This window comes from Anguilla rostrata, chromosome 12 (genome assembly GCF_018555375.3).
Source record: "Anguilla rostrata isolate EN2019 chromosome 12, ASM1855537v3, whole genome shotgun sequence".
NCBI classification, from domain to species: domain Eukaryota; kingdom Metazoa; phylum Chordata; class Actinopteri; order Anguilliformes; family Anguillidae; genus Anguilla; species Anguilla rostrata.
The window spans coordinates 38,172,567-38,189,076 of NC_057944.1; the positions used below are offsets into that span (position 1 = coordinate 38,172,567).

Consider the following 16,510-nt stretch of genomic DNA (forward strand, 5'->3'; position numbering starts at 1 on the left):
TGGAGCATACCATTTCAATAACCATACAATTACAAGGCTACATCAATAACCATAAAATTTCAAATAGAGCACGCAAACATGGAATTATGACTAATAAAGCATCTGCCGTATCATTAGCAGAGTCATTCATATTCCCCGGAGCTTAATTGTTTAGTTGTGTCAATGTCGTTCTTCAGTTTCAATACAAGACGCTCAATACCGCGCATTAAGAGCAACAGATGAACAACACTGCCACGACCGAGCCAAGCTGTACAGCGCACCCAGTTCAAGGGATATGAGTACACAAGAACAAACAATCCTATTATCTCTGCAAACCCTTTGAACTTGTAATAGCTACACAGAGTACTGACTGCCAGGTAATTAACAAGCGAAAGCACAGTCAATGCCCAGGTAGGAATACATGTGCGACCATCGCATTTCAACAGTACAGCCTGTAGGCCGGTTAAGTGTATAGGCGGTATATATGGTCGTGTGGAGAGAAAAAAAAAGAAGGAAAACGTTGCGTCCATGATGGTCCATGACCCCTGAACCCCCCCCCCCCCCACCCTCCCCAAATAAGCTCAGGATCCTTGGTAAGCGTATGGTGCCTGCGGTGTCATCCGGCTAAAAGAGCTGAAACTTTAAAACCGCTAAAATCCTCTTTTTCTTACCCGCCCACTGTGACAGAAGGCGCTGCATTGTGTACTAAAGCCGCCTGACCAAAGACTGAGCGACGTGCGGATGTGTTACATGGCTGGATTGATTTTCATTTCTACCTTACTTATGTACGAGGTCGAGAACCAAATAGAGCAGGGACTTTTGGGAGTGAGAATACGTGCGGGCTAACGCACCGACAGAGACCAGCTTTGTCAGGTATTACCAGAACAACGAACCCTCTCTTTTAAAAAAGAAGGTCACTATTTATCTTCTGCCCAAGTACTGAGGAGGCTGTGGGTTTCAGCTGAATGTTCGCCGAATCAGGCAGGCTAAATGCTTCGATCCGCCCGACGACCTGACTGAACACAACACAGAACAGCAGCCGCTGACGCTAATCAATGAGACTGACTGCGTTCCACGCTATCCCACGATCCCGTTCACCGGCTTCCTTCCTCTCCCTCTCGATCAGCGTGAACGAGGACGTCGGAAAAAAAACGTCTTTCGGCTACGGAAATTTATTCCCTTCAATGGCACCGATAACCGGGACGTACCGTACGCGGCGAACATCGAGTTCAGCGCTGTCGAGATAATTATTATTTTTCTCCCCGGGCCTCGTCTCAATGACGCTATCAATCCACATCCCTTAGCGCGAATCGCCCAGAATTCGCATTTTGGGCAAATGAGAAAAATCCCACGACGCTCATTTAAACCATTCAGGATAACCTTCATTGAAAACATCCCTGAGTTCCGGGCACACCCGGTGAGCTGAGGCATTCAGAAACAATGGGAATAAAAAAAAAAATCCCATCATCCTTTGCAACAACTGAACGAATTCCCCACCATGAATGTGACAAATATGTGAATACGAAAAACACTTTCAGAGCCCAACCGCATATGAGTTATCAATAATACTATAAATGAAATAACTCCGCGAAGAACCGATAAATAGTAAACGCAGTATGATTATATGAGAAACTGCCTATGCAAAATCAAACAGCCTTTTTGATTGAAATTTTTTTTACATTTAAATTTTACATTTCACACTGAGAGTACTTTTTATTTTTTTATTTTTTTACCAGTGTGGGCTCATAAACTTGGTAAATACATCAGTTTACGTGAGGGGGTCACAGGCATTCCTACTGACGTGGTACTTTGTGTGTTAAGAGGTGCGTTTATCAATTTAGCCTTTCACCCTACTCCTCTTTGTGGAGAGCAGCCATGATGGGAGAAATTCAATTTGCTTTTGTTTCCAAAATGCTCGGGTCAGACCGGCATTGACCGTGTGAAGGTGTTCCACGCTTGTGTTTATTTATCTATTTTCTGTTTTTTTAAATTAGCCTCATCTTTTAATCCTCCTCTCCCTTCACAGCTGAAAAGAGGCAGACTGCAGAGATCCCCTTTGCTAGCATAGCGGCGCGCCCTGATGCTAATGGTTCGTTCAGGACGGCTAGCCCGGCTCGTTCGGGCCTGACCCCTGGGAAAGGTCTGAGCTGTTATCTTTTAAAAAAGAAAAGAGGGGTGAGTTACACGCCATAGAGAGAGGGAGGCGTCCCGCAGCGAGGTCTATAAGGGGCGAGCCGTGTCCCCAACCCAATTTCACCCATTCGTCAGCGACCAACTGACGTCACATTCCAACCTGCTGTACATCAGGAGCCGTGGTGCTCGGTCGCCCAGGTAACACTGCCGGGATTCTGCTAGCGGAGAAACGCTACGCGCGGACAGACGTGCGGAATAAGAGAGACTGGAAGCACTCTCCAAATAAACCCGTGAAATTTACAGAGCACCTGGACTAGTTTAGAGTTTAAAATCAATACTGAATTCTCTGGGGGAAAAAAAGCTAATATTTTTTTAAATTTAAACCTGAAAGAAAGTGTTGGTTTAATAACACACAGTGTATATATATATATTTAAAAAAACCCTTACAGGGGCATATTTAGATAGTATTGGTATTTCTCATAACTTATAACTGGATGAAAAGGCTCCTGGGTTAACTTTTAAGTAATTTAGTTTTTTTCAAAAGGGACCTACTCCTTTATACATATGCTGTATGACGTGTGTGTTTCCGGCAGGTACTCTGGTTTCCCCTCACAGTCCAAAGACATGCACGTTTGGGTAAAAGAGCACGAGCAGTCTGCCATTGCTAACTAACAGAACCCTTCCCCCGAAGTCTGTGATTCCTTACTCCAGCCTATTCTCACACAACCCTCCTCTGCTTGAAGATTGGCCCTAACAACCAACCTGGTTCCCCTACTCTGTCTTCACAATTCACACACTGAGTATTCACCCCCCCCCCCGACACACACACACACACACTCTCACACACACACACTCACACACACACACACACACACACACTCACACACACACACACACACACTCACACACACACACACACACTCACACACACACACATTCTTGTCGAGCGGCGAAGGCCGCTGAGGGCCGCCTGAATCCTACAAAATCCAGCTCTGTTCACCTGCGTCTCACCTGACCCCGATGCCGGGTCACACTGTCAGGATGCGGGCAGACCGCACCTTTCCCAGCTGAGCCCCTCTCCTGAGCCTCACCCGTCTCAGGTTGGGTAGTAATTGGCCTCCGGCGCTCTGGCCCGCGCCGGGCGCCTGACCAGGTTAAAGCCTCGCTGTAAGGTTAGGACACCTCAATTCCACAGATCGGCACAAAGGCGCGCCTCGCCACCTGGGCACCGATCGTCTCCAATTCCAGCCGGCGATTCAATTCGGCCCGGACCACTGACCTACGACAGGGCGCCGGCTAATGCTCACTACACCCAGCCGGAACTGAGGGGAAGCAATCTTGCGAACTGCAACTTTTACCTTTCCAGACACGAGAAGCAGAGAGAGAGAGAGAGAGAGAGAGAGAGAGAGAGAGAGAGAGAGGGAGAGAGAGAGGGAGCGGACTGGTGGTACTGAGAGAGGATCTGATACGTAGGCGTTCTCAACATGAGATCTTTTAATTGGACTAAAAAAAATAAAATAATAAAAAACACAAAAAAAAACACAAAATCTGAATTTAAGGATGGTATTACAAAATATTTCTAAAAATACTCTTTGCATGAACCATACGCTGTTATGAAGTATGGAACTGTACCAGGAATTTCAAATGCTGCACAGTAGTCCTTAACATGTGTGTTCAGGAGTAGGGTTGTGTGTTCAGTGGACGGGCTATGTGTTCAGGAGAAGGGTTGTGCGTTCAGTGGAAGGCCTGTGTGTTCAGGAGAAGGGTTGTGTGTTCAGTGGAAGGGTTATGTGTTCAGGAGAAGGGTTGTGTGTTCAGGAGAAGGGTTGTGTGTTCAGGGGAAGGGTTGTGTGTTCAGGAGAAGGGTTGTGTGTTCAGGAGAAGGGTCTCAGTGGACCCTGAAGCTGACCCTGTTGAGGCACGCATCTCTCTCCGAAGTGACAGCAGCCGTTTCTGAAGCATTTGCCTTGTGGACGGGTTTACCTCCAGAGTGAATCCAGACCAAAGGAAAATGGGATTATGTAACGCTTTTCATCTGAGCCAGCCAAATGTCTGGACCAACCTTAAACTCTGAGTCAACATTCTCCAGAAAAAACAGTGTTTACTGCACAATGAGTCACTGCAGCACCTGCAATGATGAGGTTTTTTTTTTTTTAACGTTGTTGCTACGCTGTTTTAGCTTTGGTGGAAGTTTAGCTTTGTAGAAATGTAAATGCATAAATATATACATAATTGTGTTACACATGGCATTTTAGTTTTTAAATTGTAATTAATGATTCATTATGATTAATTAATAAATTAATAATGATTAATCATAAACATAAATAACCTGCTTGCTGATTCATTATTTATCATAGAGGAATATATCTTTAAATGTGTACAAATACATTTGAATTTAAAAATATATATATTATTTCAAGAAAAAGGCACTGTTATTCTCTATTTTCAGTCCTAAAAGACACAGGTCTCAAAGACAGTCAGGTGACAGCCATGCGTCTGAACTACAGGATTGTAACTTATATAGAGATAAAGTGAGAGAGAGAGAGAATATAATTTTCACAGGTATGAACACCACTGCTCAGGTGCCTATGTGTTCCACAGCCATGCATTACCAAGGGGGGGGGGGGGGGGTTGTGAGGTTGGGGGGGTCTGGCTACACTCCGATGAGGGTTACTGTCTCTGTCTCTGAGTGTCACATTATATGTAATATTCCAAATTTTAATTTTATTTATTTTTTGTCTTTAGTCAGAGGTAGAATAATCAGCTTCAGAAAGTAAAAGTGCTCTCCAGTATTTTGTTCCAATCACAGGGATTTGCTAATTAGCAAGATCCTTCAGCCAGTGGGTACAACTAATTAGTGAAATCAGCTGGCTGTGTTCACGGGTGGAAGAAACACGACAGGACGTTTACTTTCTGACCCCTGGACTGTCCACCTCTGTCTTTAGTACTAAAACTAAAAAGTATTATTTTAAAATATATACTTGGATAGGATGTATGCAGAAAATATTAAACCAGGATTTTCCAGGATTTAAAAAATGAGAAAATGCTGGTTAATTAAATTAAATGTTGTATTTCCAATATTATTATTGTCAATTATTATTAAATTGGCAAATGATTCCTTTGATTCAGAAGCAGTGAAGTGCTGCACACTTCTCTAATGTTGAAGACAGCAGATTTCCCCCATTCAGAGAGTAGCCATACCGCTTGTGTCAACATAAAACACAGACAAACACAAAATGGGGTGGAGAGACGTGCTCAAAAAGGTAGGGATACATTTAGAGCTGAGACGCTGTGAGGATGTCAAGAACCAAAGAAGAAGACGGAATGTGGAGGCAGGTGGGGGGGATTGTGGGATAGAGGAAGAGAAACACAACATGTGGTGGAGAGATATGCTCAAAAACATAGGGATACATTTAGCGCTGTGACGCTGTGAGGATGTCAAGCACCAAAGAAGAAGACGGAATGTGGAGGCGGGTGGGGGGGGATTGTGGGATAGAGGAAGGGAAGGCGGTGCACCGGGCCGTGTACCTTGTCTCAGGGGAAAGGCCTACAGTGGCATGCGCTAGTGTGAGCTAGACTGGATGGTTGCATACTCAACAAGGTCCCCGCCGGTGGGAATGGAGGTCCGGGAGCTCGGGGAGGAGGCCAGCGCCGCGGTGTCCAACTCCGCGTACTGGACGTCACCGGAGCCCTGGGAGAGAGAGGGGGGGGGGAGAGAGAGAGAGAGAGAGAGAGAGAGAGAGAGAGAGAGAGAGAGAGAGAGAGAGAGAGAGAGAGAGAGAGAGAGAGAGGTCAGAGCGAGAGAGAGAGAGAGAGGTAAGAGGCACGTGAGAGAGGGGGGGTGAGAGAGAGAGACAAAGAGAGAGAGGGAGAGAGGGGGTGTGGGGGTGAGTGAGGGAGAGGGAAAGCGAGAGGGAGAGGGGGGGTGTGAGAGAGGGAGAGAGAGAGAAGGAGGTGAGAGAGAAAAAGAGAGAGGGGGGAGAGAGAGAGAGAGAGAGAGAAAGGAAAGGGGCTTATTTTTTTTTGGTTGTAACCTTTCACACCCACCTGAGAAAGGGGGCATTAAAGAAAAGTTGGCGATAATCACAGCCCGCTCCCCTCATCGAGAACTCGCACTGCCCTCCGAAGCATGGAAGGAGACTCGGGATCGTGAGAGTGGCGTTATTAAGCCCTGAGCACGTTATTAAGTCCTGAGCACGTTAGCAAGCCCTGAGCACGTTAGCAAGCCCTGAGCACGTTATTAAGCCCTGAGCACGTTATTAAGTCCTGAGCACGTTATTAAGTCCTGAGCACGTTATTAAGTCCTGAGCACGTTATTAAGCCCTGAGCACGTTATTAAGCCCTGAGCGCGTTATTAAGTCCTGAGCGCGTTATTAAGCCCTGAGCACGTTATTAAGTCCTGAGCACGTTATTAAGTCCTGAGCACGTTATTAAGTCCTGAGCACGTTATTAAGCCCTGAGCACGTTATTAAGCCCTGAGCACGTTATTAAGCCCTGAGCACGTTATTAAGCCCTGAGCACGTTATTAAGTCCTGAGCACGTTATTAAGTCCTGAGCACGTTATCAAGTCCTGAGCACGTTATTAAGCCCTGAGCACGTTATTAAGCCCTGAGCACGTTATTAAGTCCTGAGCACGTTATTAAGCCCTGAGCACGTTATTAAGCCCTGAGCACGTTAGCGATTCCCAGCACTTAGAGCCAGCACTCAGTGCCTCGTTGTTTCAAAACATTTTTTTTTTTTTTTGCTTGGATGTTTTAAAAGCTTAACCGTGTCTGCGATCTCAGATTGGCCCTGAAGGGGATTGGCCTGATTGCCTGGGTAGAAACGTTGGCTCTGTGTGACATTAGCTCTTTGAACCCAGAGCACTGAAAAACCGCAAGGCATTCAAGACATCAAACACAGGTGTTAAAGAGACTGAAAGACCAGCGGGGATGCATTTTGCCAAGACCATGAAAGGAATGTCATGTACTGCAACGCCATTAATTATGGTCGATGATCTCTATAAGCAAGCAATAAAGAGAAGTGTACTGGTGTGTCATCAGAAGTGACTGTGGAGGTTTAAGTGTCCACCGAAGATCCAATTATTTTTGTAGAGAGGAATGAGAGGAGGTACCAAAACTCTAAGCACTTCCAACACTTTCATCGAGAGTGGAAAAAGTCTGTTGCAATGTTGATGTTCCTTATAAATCTAAAATTAATTTGAGTCTGAGTAAAGAACCAAGCTGTGTACTGCGATATGAAAATATAGGAACTAAAACGTACAAGGGCACCGTTCACCGTTTTTCAGTGCTGTGATTGCAAAAAACAAATTAAATTGACACACATATCACCATCGAATGAATTTATGAAAAATAAATGAATAAAATGGAACTGTCCTTTTTCAGATTATGGTTGTAGGTAACGGGTTAATGATTCACCTAGGCAATGATTTATTTATGTGTTATTTTTTAAATTTATTCCTTGGCTCGACCTTCAGTGTCAGCCTTTGTTCAGTGGAATACCAACATGTTCTAACAGCAAAACCAAAATTAGGTCAAAGATACATTTCCATCGCTGAAAAGTAAACATACTGCTTTGTGTACTTGTGCCATGTGAGAAAAAGAAACCTGTTAGCTCAGTGCAATAATTAGGGCGTGGTTTGACATCATAAACCATAAATAATGTTGCTATTGTTTAAATATGCTTGTCAAAAAACAACAAAAAAAGACTCGATTCTTGACTGACTCTGGAGGATGGTTTCCCTTGATTTGGGCTGGAGGTCTAAACCTGATTTCCGGGATAAAGGGTTGTCATCCAGTATAAATAGCAAAGTACTGACTGGACTGCAGCTCCAGGGCTCGAGAGCTCGGAAGAGTGCTGTCTAGAGATGGGAGACAGCTGTTCTGAGAATGCACACCTCTCGTGGCACTACGGGCGGCAGTGTGCTGTAATAATGGGTAGGGGACTGGGCCTGCAGGTTCGATTCCCAGGTGAGGCACTGCCGTTGTAACCCCCTGAGCAAGGTACTTAACCTTAACCTTCAGCGAATGTCCGGCTGTAGAAATGGACATGGTGCATTAAAATAATGTTGTGTAATGTAATGCAATGTAATGACACCACCCTCCACACCTCCATCCTATCCAGCTCCCACCTCCCACTCTCAACTCCACGCGCAACCTCACAGATTGAGAGCTCCTGAAATACTTCCTGAAAGACAGGAGCCTGGGAGGCTGTCTGTGAAAAACACCTCGTACATGAGGTGTTGCCTGGTCCTTGTATCATTAAAATAACAATCATTATTCACAAAGCACCCCTTTTTCAAACCCAAGGTAAAAAATTTTTTTTTTAAAGTATCGTTAGAAAGGGCTGTTTTAGATTTAGGGTCATGTCTATCACACACATGCAAATGTACCCACCCACACACACACTCACACAGTACATACCTATAGGGTATGCACACAGGCACGCACGCACACACACACAGTGCATTGCTTTCTACTGATTTGATGGATGTAGATCCCATAAAATGTTGGACCTTGGAAAAGTTATTACTAATACACTTCATGGAAAAGAAAGGAGAAAATTAAACAAGCAGTTTCCTTTTTTTTTGCATCATGCAACTGTGTCGTTCTGATCGATATGAGAAGAGAAACGACTTTAGTCCTCCAGACCATATACATATATACACATCTGTGGAAAACCATGACTAGACCTGCGACACAAACTTCACATTTTGAGAAACGGTCACCCAGAGAGAGCGGAAAGCTCAGCGACAGGCAGTAACTGTTTTCAGAAAGCTGCCTTTGGTCTGAACGGCATTACCAGGCGGCAGGGCGGCAGAGCACAGCTCTCACAACAGGGCAAAGAGCGGCAACGGGCGGCAGCAAGCGGCACGTTTATTACAGTGCGATCCATGGGCAGCCAGTCCCTGTGTACTGGCATGATCCGTAATTACATCAGGATTACACAACATCGCAGAGGAGGGTGAAACGGAAGGGTGGGGTGTGTGGAATGGAGAGGAGGGGGGGTGAGGGTGTAGAGAGGGGTACTCAGGGGTAAAACGGGATTCGACACCTTCTTAATGCTCAGGTAGGTCTCATTAATGCTCAGGTAGGTCTTGTTAATGCTCAGGTAGATCTCGTTAATGCTCAGGTAGGTCTTGTTAATGCTCAGGTAGATCTCGTTAATGCTCAGGTAGGTCTTGTTAATGCTCAGGTAGGTCTCATTAATGCTCAGGTAGGTCTTGTTAATGCTCAGGTAGATCTCGTTAATGCTCAGGTAGGTCTTGTTAATGCTCAGGTAGACCTCATTAATACTCAGGTAGACCTTGTTAATGCTCAGGTAGTGCTAAGACAGACCACGTAGGGGGGGGGGATCTTACTGAACAGTTGTTCTGTAAATGTGCGCCCACCCCTTCATCCTTCACCTGCTTTCATCACACCTCTTCCATCTGTTAAGGGGGGTGGGGGGGGGCTGTATGCTGAAGCTGGTGGAGATAGAGGGCAAAGTCTTGGGGGGGGGGCATGGTTTCCATGGCGACGCCACTCACCAGCTTGTCTGAGTAGGGGGTGGAGTCGGAGGGGGCCATGTCGTAGTACGGTGGCTGAAGAGGAAGCTTCTGGATTTCTTCGTCCTTGTCCAGGTGAACGACCTGAGGAGGCACAGCAGACAGGGGCCAGGAGTTACCCAGGCCCTTCTACCGTTCACCCGTCAGCGAGGCCCTTCCACCGTTCACCCGTCAGAGAGGCCCTTCTACCGTTCACCCGTCAGCCAGGCCCTTCTACCATTCACCCGTCAGCGAGGCCCTTCTACCATTCACCCGTCAGCGAGGACCTTCTACCCTTCACCCGTCAGCGAGACCCTTCTACCCTTCACCCGTCAGCGAGGTCCTTCTACCCTTCACCCGTCAGCGAGACCCTTCTACCGTTCACCCGTCAGAGAGGCCCTTCTACCATTCACCCGTCAGAGAGGCCCTTCTACCATTCACCCGTCAGCGAGACCCTTCTACCGTTCACCCGTCAGCGAGGTCCTTCTACCATTCCCCCGTCAGTGAGGCCCTTCTACCATTCACCCGTCAGCGAAGCCCTTCTACCATTCACCGTCAGCGAGACCCTTCTACCATTCACCCGCCAGCGAGGCCCTTCTACCGTTCACCCGTCAGCGAGGCCCTTCTACCATTCACCCATCAGCGAGGCCCTTCTACCGTTCACCCGTCAGCGAGGCCCTTCCACCGTTCACCCGTCAGAGAGGCTCTTCTACCGTTCACCCGTCAGAGAGGCTCTTCTACCGTTCACCCGTCAGAGAGGCCCTTCTACCGTTCACCCGTCAGCCAGGCCCTTCTACCATTCACCCGTCAGCGAGGCCCTTCTACCATTCACCCGTCAGCGAGGACCTTCTACCATTCACCCATCAGCGAGGCCCTTTTACCGTTCACCCGTCAGCGAGGCCCTTCTACCATTCACCCATCAGCGAGGCCCTTCTACCATTCACCCGTCAGCGAGGCCCTTCCACCGTTCACCCGTCAGAGAGGCTCTTCTACCGTTCACCCATCAGAGAGGCCCTTCTACTGTTCACCTGTCAGTGAGGCCCTTCTACCATTCACCTGTCAGCGAGGCCCTTCTACCATTCCCCCGCCAGCGAGCCCCTTCTACCATTCACCCGTCGCAGGCCTCCTTCGCTAAAACGAGGACGGTCTCGTTAACGTCTCTGAACGAGGCAGAGGCGTCTCTTAACCCAAACGCCGACGTGTTTCACAGCGCAAACGTTTTTAAAAAAAGAAGTAAATAAATGAAAAGCAGCGGAAGTAGCCGCACGTTTTTTAGAGGTTTTTGCAGCCCCTCTGGGCGCTCCTCACATAGCCGCTGCGGTGCCGCTCTGCGCTAATTGTATGTTTTTCGTCTAGCGAGCGCGAAAGTGTTGAGAGTAATGAAATAAACACGATGTACAGCGTTACACGACATTTTCAGCGGCTAAACATGCCGTAATGAATTGGAATCGATAATTGGACACACTCACAGTGTTTTTGACTTATTTAAAGCAGTAGAATATTAGTCCTGTCACTACATAGTCTACGGAAAAAAAACATCTGCAGAATGCACAGTATTTGAATATGAAGATTAGTTCAGATTTACTCGTGGAGAAGGATTAAGCAAAACATTTCTACATGGCCAAAATGGCAGCATTTCTTCTTCCCTTTGCGGGCACAAATTAGACGCCGGTGTCGTCTCGTCACATAACCGTGGGTTTTCCTCAGCTATCCGCTCCGATACTGAATCTACGGATTAACAGCAATGGCTCACAGTCACCGATTACGTGGGCAGCTGAGTACCAGTCGTTCAGAAGATGCCGAAAAAAAACACCTCGTTTCACCAAGCCAGAGAACCTCATTCATGGAGCCATTTTGTGGCTAGCCGCTGAAGGTTTTTGCACATTTTTCACAAAAGACCCTCAGGAAGCCATTGTCTTAGCTTTTCTGCTGACTCTGCCAGGGGAAAGAGAATGACTACGAAGCGTTTAGAAGTCAGTGAAGACTATGCAGACTTTTCCGAGACAAAATGGAGGTTGCCTGAGGTAAACAGATGTTTTTTTCTCTTTTTCTCTCAGCCACTTTTAAAGTGCATCTCCTGCAAATGAAAGAACACCTTTACTTCAGGGGAAGGCCTCAGCCGCACCATTAAAAACTGCGTCTTAAGACGCGAGGATGGAAGAAGAAGCGAAGGAAAACACAATGGATTTACTCTCTCAATGGCGATGAGAGGCTGGAGTTCAGCTTGCAGGAGGGCTTTTTTTAAATGGATTGATGTGATGGAACCGAACTGTTTAAATGTGGGATAATCCTTCAGCAAAAGCCCCCCTTCCTGAATAGATTTTCAACAATCACTTCCCTTGGCATTGTCATATTCCAGAGCAATATCTATTCAGGGTTCAGAGGATATCTTCAGAGACTAAAAAAAAAAAAATTTCAATTTAAAAAGGGGGGAAAATTGTATGATTGTATTGCTTCGGTGCAGTTTATATTTAGTGGGTCTTCTTTTTGTTTTGTGTTATCTGTCCTCGGCCCGTGTATACGGTAGTATGTGTCTGGTAGCTAAGAAAGAATACCCACAATTCCACAGACAATTCTACAGACAGATTCAAGACAAAATTATGTTAGAATTGGAATTCCAGACTTTTTGAAAGGCCGTCGTTTTAGCAGGCCAGACTGAGTGTCTCTCTCTATAGACTCCGCTTGAAAGACCTTCATTAGCCCTCTAAGTCAAAGGCCACTGCCTTACCGCCAGGTATAATGGCAACAAAAAAATCCTGTTGCCTGTAATGAATTCCTAAAATGATTATCTTGACCTCACTTAGAAGATCAAGCCAGTCGTCATGGGTACAAATTCAAACAGCGCATTGGATAAGAGCGTCTGCTAACTGCCTGTAATGTAAAAGCAAGACGAAAGGTCAAAGGTGAAAAAAAGAGGGTGTGGGAACAAAACCGGGAAGGTCCTCGATGTCACACCTGCAGAGGAAACCATGGAATCCTGGGAAGTGAGCACACCTGAAATTAGCAGGCGCTACAGAAAGCAGTACATACAGTAATGCAGAGCATTGTGCTCGCTCACTCCACGGGGGGAAAGACCCCCCCCCCCCCAGCCCACAGGTAAAGAGAAACCGCAGGAATGCTGAATGCTCTGTGTGGGTGCCGAACACTCCCGGCTCTCAGGGAAACGGGCTTAATTAGGGAAGTGCTTCTACAAGAATACGAGGATCCCTAACCCCAAGGCACGAGTGCAATGGAAACGTCCCGGAGAAATGATTTTGTAAGCCACTTAATGATGATACTGTGGAGGCCTGCGGATTGGTCAATCCATTCACCCGACTCCATTCCACCCTATTCCATCCCGGGACTATACTACGGGACTCTGGACCAGCTACTGAGGACGAAAGTGGAGAAAACCACCTTATAAGGGGGTAAGTACTCCAGGGAGTCACATGGGGTTTGGGGGTAAGAGGGACAGAGGGAGGGAAGGAACAATGCATGTCCCTCTCAGATTTGTCCAAGACGCAGCCTTCTGGCCCGCCCCACACCACGCTCACCTACACCTGTCTGATGAAGAGACCGCAGGCACCGTTCAGCCTGTGCAGGGTGTGAGAATCACCCGTAATCCAACCTGATCACAAGTGTTTGAATCTGAACTCATAAAGCCAGGCTTCTAACCGAATTTTTAAAAAATCAAGACAAATGAAAATAAAATAAAACAAAAATCTAGATTCAGAAAGTCGAAGTTCTCCCCAACATTATGTTCCTGTCACCTGTATTTGCTAATTAGCACAATTTTTCAGTCAGGAGGTAGAGCTTAGCAAAATAATGCTGGCTGAGTTCATGGGTGGAAGAAACGCATGGCAGGACTTTTACCTTCTGACCCCTGGACTTTCCGCCCCTGGTATAAACAGTATAATACCATTTCCATTCATAACAGACATACTTCAGGTTAACAACCAGCGGAGCAGACAGCTGAGAGGAAATATAAAATGACAAAATACATGAATAATAATAATAATAATAATAATAATAATAATAATATAGCTTTGCATGGCTTTGATCTGCACATGTCTGCAGACTGCATGCTTCTTAGTTTCTTCTGTTGATTAGGTCAAAGGAAGGGTAATCAAGTGTGGCTATTTTAATGATGGACTGAAATACAGAACAACAATGCCACTGGCGTCTTACAAAATAATATGAATGTTCAGCCTAAAATAAATATTTCCGTCATCGGATCTCTGATCCAGATCTAATTTGCCAAGAGCAAGAAGAGAAAGCTTGAGTCCTCCTCCTGTTTCCTTTGTTGATGTAATCAATTGGGAAAGGAAATGATGTCCATGGGCACAGGAAATGATGTCGCCTTACCTGTGCGCAGGACTTTGGACGGGCTTCCTGGACTGGAACGAGCTTAATAACAGTGTGTCTGGGGTTTTATTTTTGGGAGTAAAAAGGTATAGATGTGCACTGGCCTACCTGAGAGAAAGCTTGTTTTTCTAACTTTCATCTTTGAATTCATGTTGCTTGTTCATTTTTTTCCACAACATGCATTTGAACACTCAAAAAAAAGCACTGCTGCTAGGTAAAGAGGGCAATGAAAGGACAGTTCATCTCTACATGTACAGGAGAGAAAGGTTTGTCTGAAGCCACACGAGAGAGAGAGAGAGAGAGAGAGAGGAGAGAGAGAGACAAAGAGAGAGACAGAGAAAGAAAATAAAGAGAGAAACAGAGAGAGAGAGGGAGAGAGAGAGCTGTGTCTCAGCGAATGTGCGTCAGTGAAAATGCTCTGCGAGTCTCATTAAAAGAAATGAATGCAGTGAGAAAAAAAAAGAGAGAAACTCTGTCTCTGCCAGTGCGAAATGGAAAAGGAGAAACAAGTGTAAGGGGTAAACTCTCATGTAATTGATGTTTGTCATATTGATTTTGCTCTCTGAAAGAGTGCTGTAAAAAAAAAAAAAAAAAAAAACACTCAGGGCTAAAGAGGGAGAGCAGAAAGCAGGAACAACCATATATGGGCAACGGCCTACCTGGATGTCCTCAGAGGTCAGGTGACTCTTCAGGTCGCTGGTCTTCTTTTTGGGAGGGGGAGGGGCGGGCTTGTGGGAGGGCGGGAGGTCCGTACTGCAGAGAGAAAAACGGGGGGGGGGGGAACATCCTCAGTACACTGAAGAGGACTTTTTCACCCAGACGGGTTTCATTGAAAGTTCACTCTTTTCTTGCATCCCCCGTCGTACGCTGTTCAACGGACATCTTGCAAAGAGCGTTTGAGCTTGGCGCAAGTCGTACCCCTTGGATGTGAGATCAGAGAGTAATGCAAGGCTGAAGAAGTGTGGAAGTGAACGGAGCCCCATAGAAATCACTACATTTCCCAGCATTCTGTACTTCTCTACTCTCCAGGTACTCAATCCCTACTTGGAGTAAAGAAACAAAGATGGGCAACAAGCCCATTTTCAAAAACCGGACTTCTGTTTATAAAACCTGTGCATGACCTAAATCACCTGTGCTAATGTTAGTTTCATTTAGAGTAAAGTTACAGGCCGTTTAACACGAACGACCTCCAGAAAATGTCAAACAGGCTGACAGTAATTTTTTGTGTACCATAATAAAGCTCAGTTAGACAGAAGAGACGCTGACAGGCTAACGCAGCCGTGAGCCGTGAGGAGGAGGAGGAGGAGGAGGCGCGTCACGGGCTGAAGGACACGGGGCCGCGCTGTCGCGACCGCCATTATTCCTCCGAGCAGACGTCCCGGGGCGGACCCCGACGTGTAATTCCCGCCGGACGCGATGTTGGCGTATGTCCCGCGACAGCGCAGTGCCCGTACTGTACGTCACCTGACCCCTCTGCCAACGCGGCGGCGTCGCGAAGACGGACGGTAATGAAGACCCGCGTACGCGAGGGTGTACCGCCTGACAGGCGCTCGTAAAACTCAATATCTCCCGTCCGCCCCCACCACCGGCCTGCCCCCACCCCACCCGACCCTGCTCCTCGCTCCCGCCCACCCCCGCCCCCCGCCCCCTGCCCTGCTCCGCCCCCCACCCCCGCTCCCGTCCCCCCCACCCCCCCCCGCCCCCGCCCCCCGCCCTCTCACCCCCTTCAGTGCCCGGTGTCCTCAGCAAACACAGCAACCTTCCCACAAGGCCGAGCGAGCTCCTGAGAGGGGGCGGGGCCACTCGCGCTCGAGCGGCTGCCATAATGCTCCGCTTTCACGCTCGTTACTTCCGCTCCGCATCGCCCTGCTTTCCTCCGCAGCTGCCCCGCCGTGCCCTCGCCCCCCCATCCATCTGCAGCCCCACCCCCCAAACCCCCTCCCAACCCCATCACCCCCGACACCCAACCCCCTCCCACTCCCAACATTATAAAAATGCACACACACCCCCAGGCCATCGTTTTGACAATAGCAACCTCTGCAAACATTTAACCACACCACACAGGACACAGCACAGCGTCTCATGTTACAGTATAAAAGCAGCCTGACCAATCAGATCCCAGGTCACTTTTCTTTTTTTCCCACGTACTAATATTGACGTATCGACCTGCGTTTCCTTACAGTGCAGAGCCATATTGATGGACAGCCTGTACAGTGTGAAGACGCTCTTTAAAATGCAGAAAGGCTGACAAGCCTGGTAAAATTAGCCCACGGTTTTTTTAACATGTCTTTTTTTCTCCCTGTTCCACACCACGTTCTGCATCCCACACAATATGCCTGTGACAGTTTGACTCATATTCAAATCCCATGTAAGAACATGGTCTTTAAGTGATGCTAATGCACTGTAAAACACATGAGTCAGTCTTCGCAATTTAACTGAGCAGTCTAAATAAAAAATGGAGAAAAAAAACGTCTTGTAACTCTTGTACAGCTTATTATCATGGAAAAATACACCCCTGTGAAGTCTTGG

The 16,510-nt window shown here is 47.0% G+C and overlaps 1 long non-coding RNA gene across 2 annotated transcripts in view; it reads right to left on the bottom strand.

The window, feature by feature from the left end:
* LOC135236547 (uncharacterized) overlaps positions 1 to 14,730 on the bottom strand; it is a 37,494-nt gene extending 22,764 nt beyond the window's left edge. Inside the window, exons 1-3 of one of the 2 annotated variants that reach the window (XR_010324609.1) lie at positions 14,641 to 14,730; positions 9,641 to 9,742; positions 5,706 to 5,803 (exon numbers count right to left, since the gene is read on the bottom strand). This is a non-coding gene — a long non-coding RNA (uncharacterized LOC135236547). Of the gene's footprint in view, positions 1 to 5,640; positions 5,804 to 9,640; positions 9,743 to 14,640 lie in introns of both variants that reach the window. The other variant, XR_010324608.1, reaches the window with a different exon arrangement.
* Between the last annotated feature and the right edge of the window lie 1,780 nt (positions 14,731 to 16,510).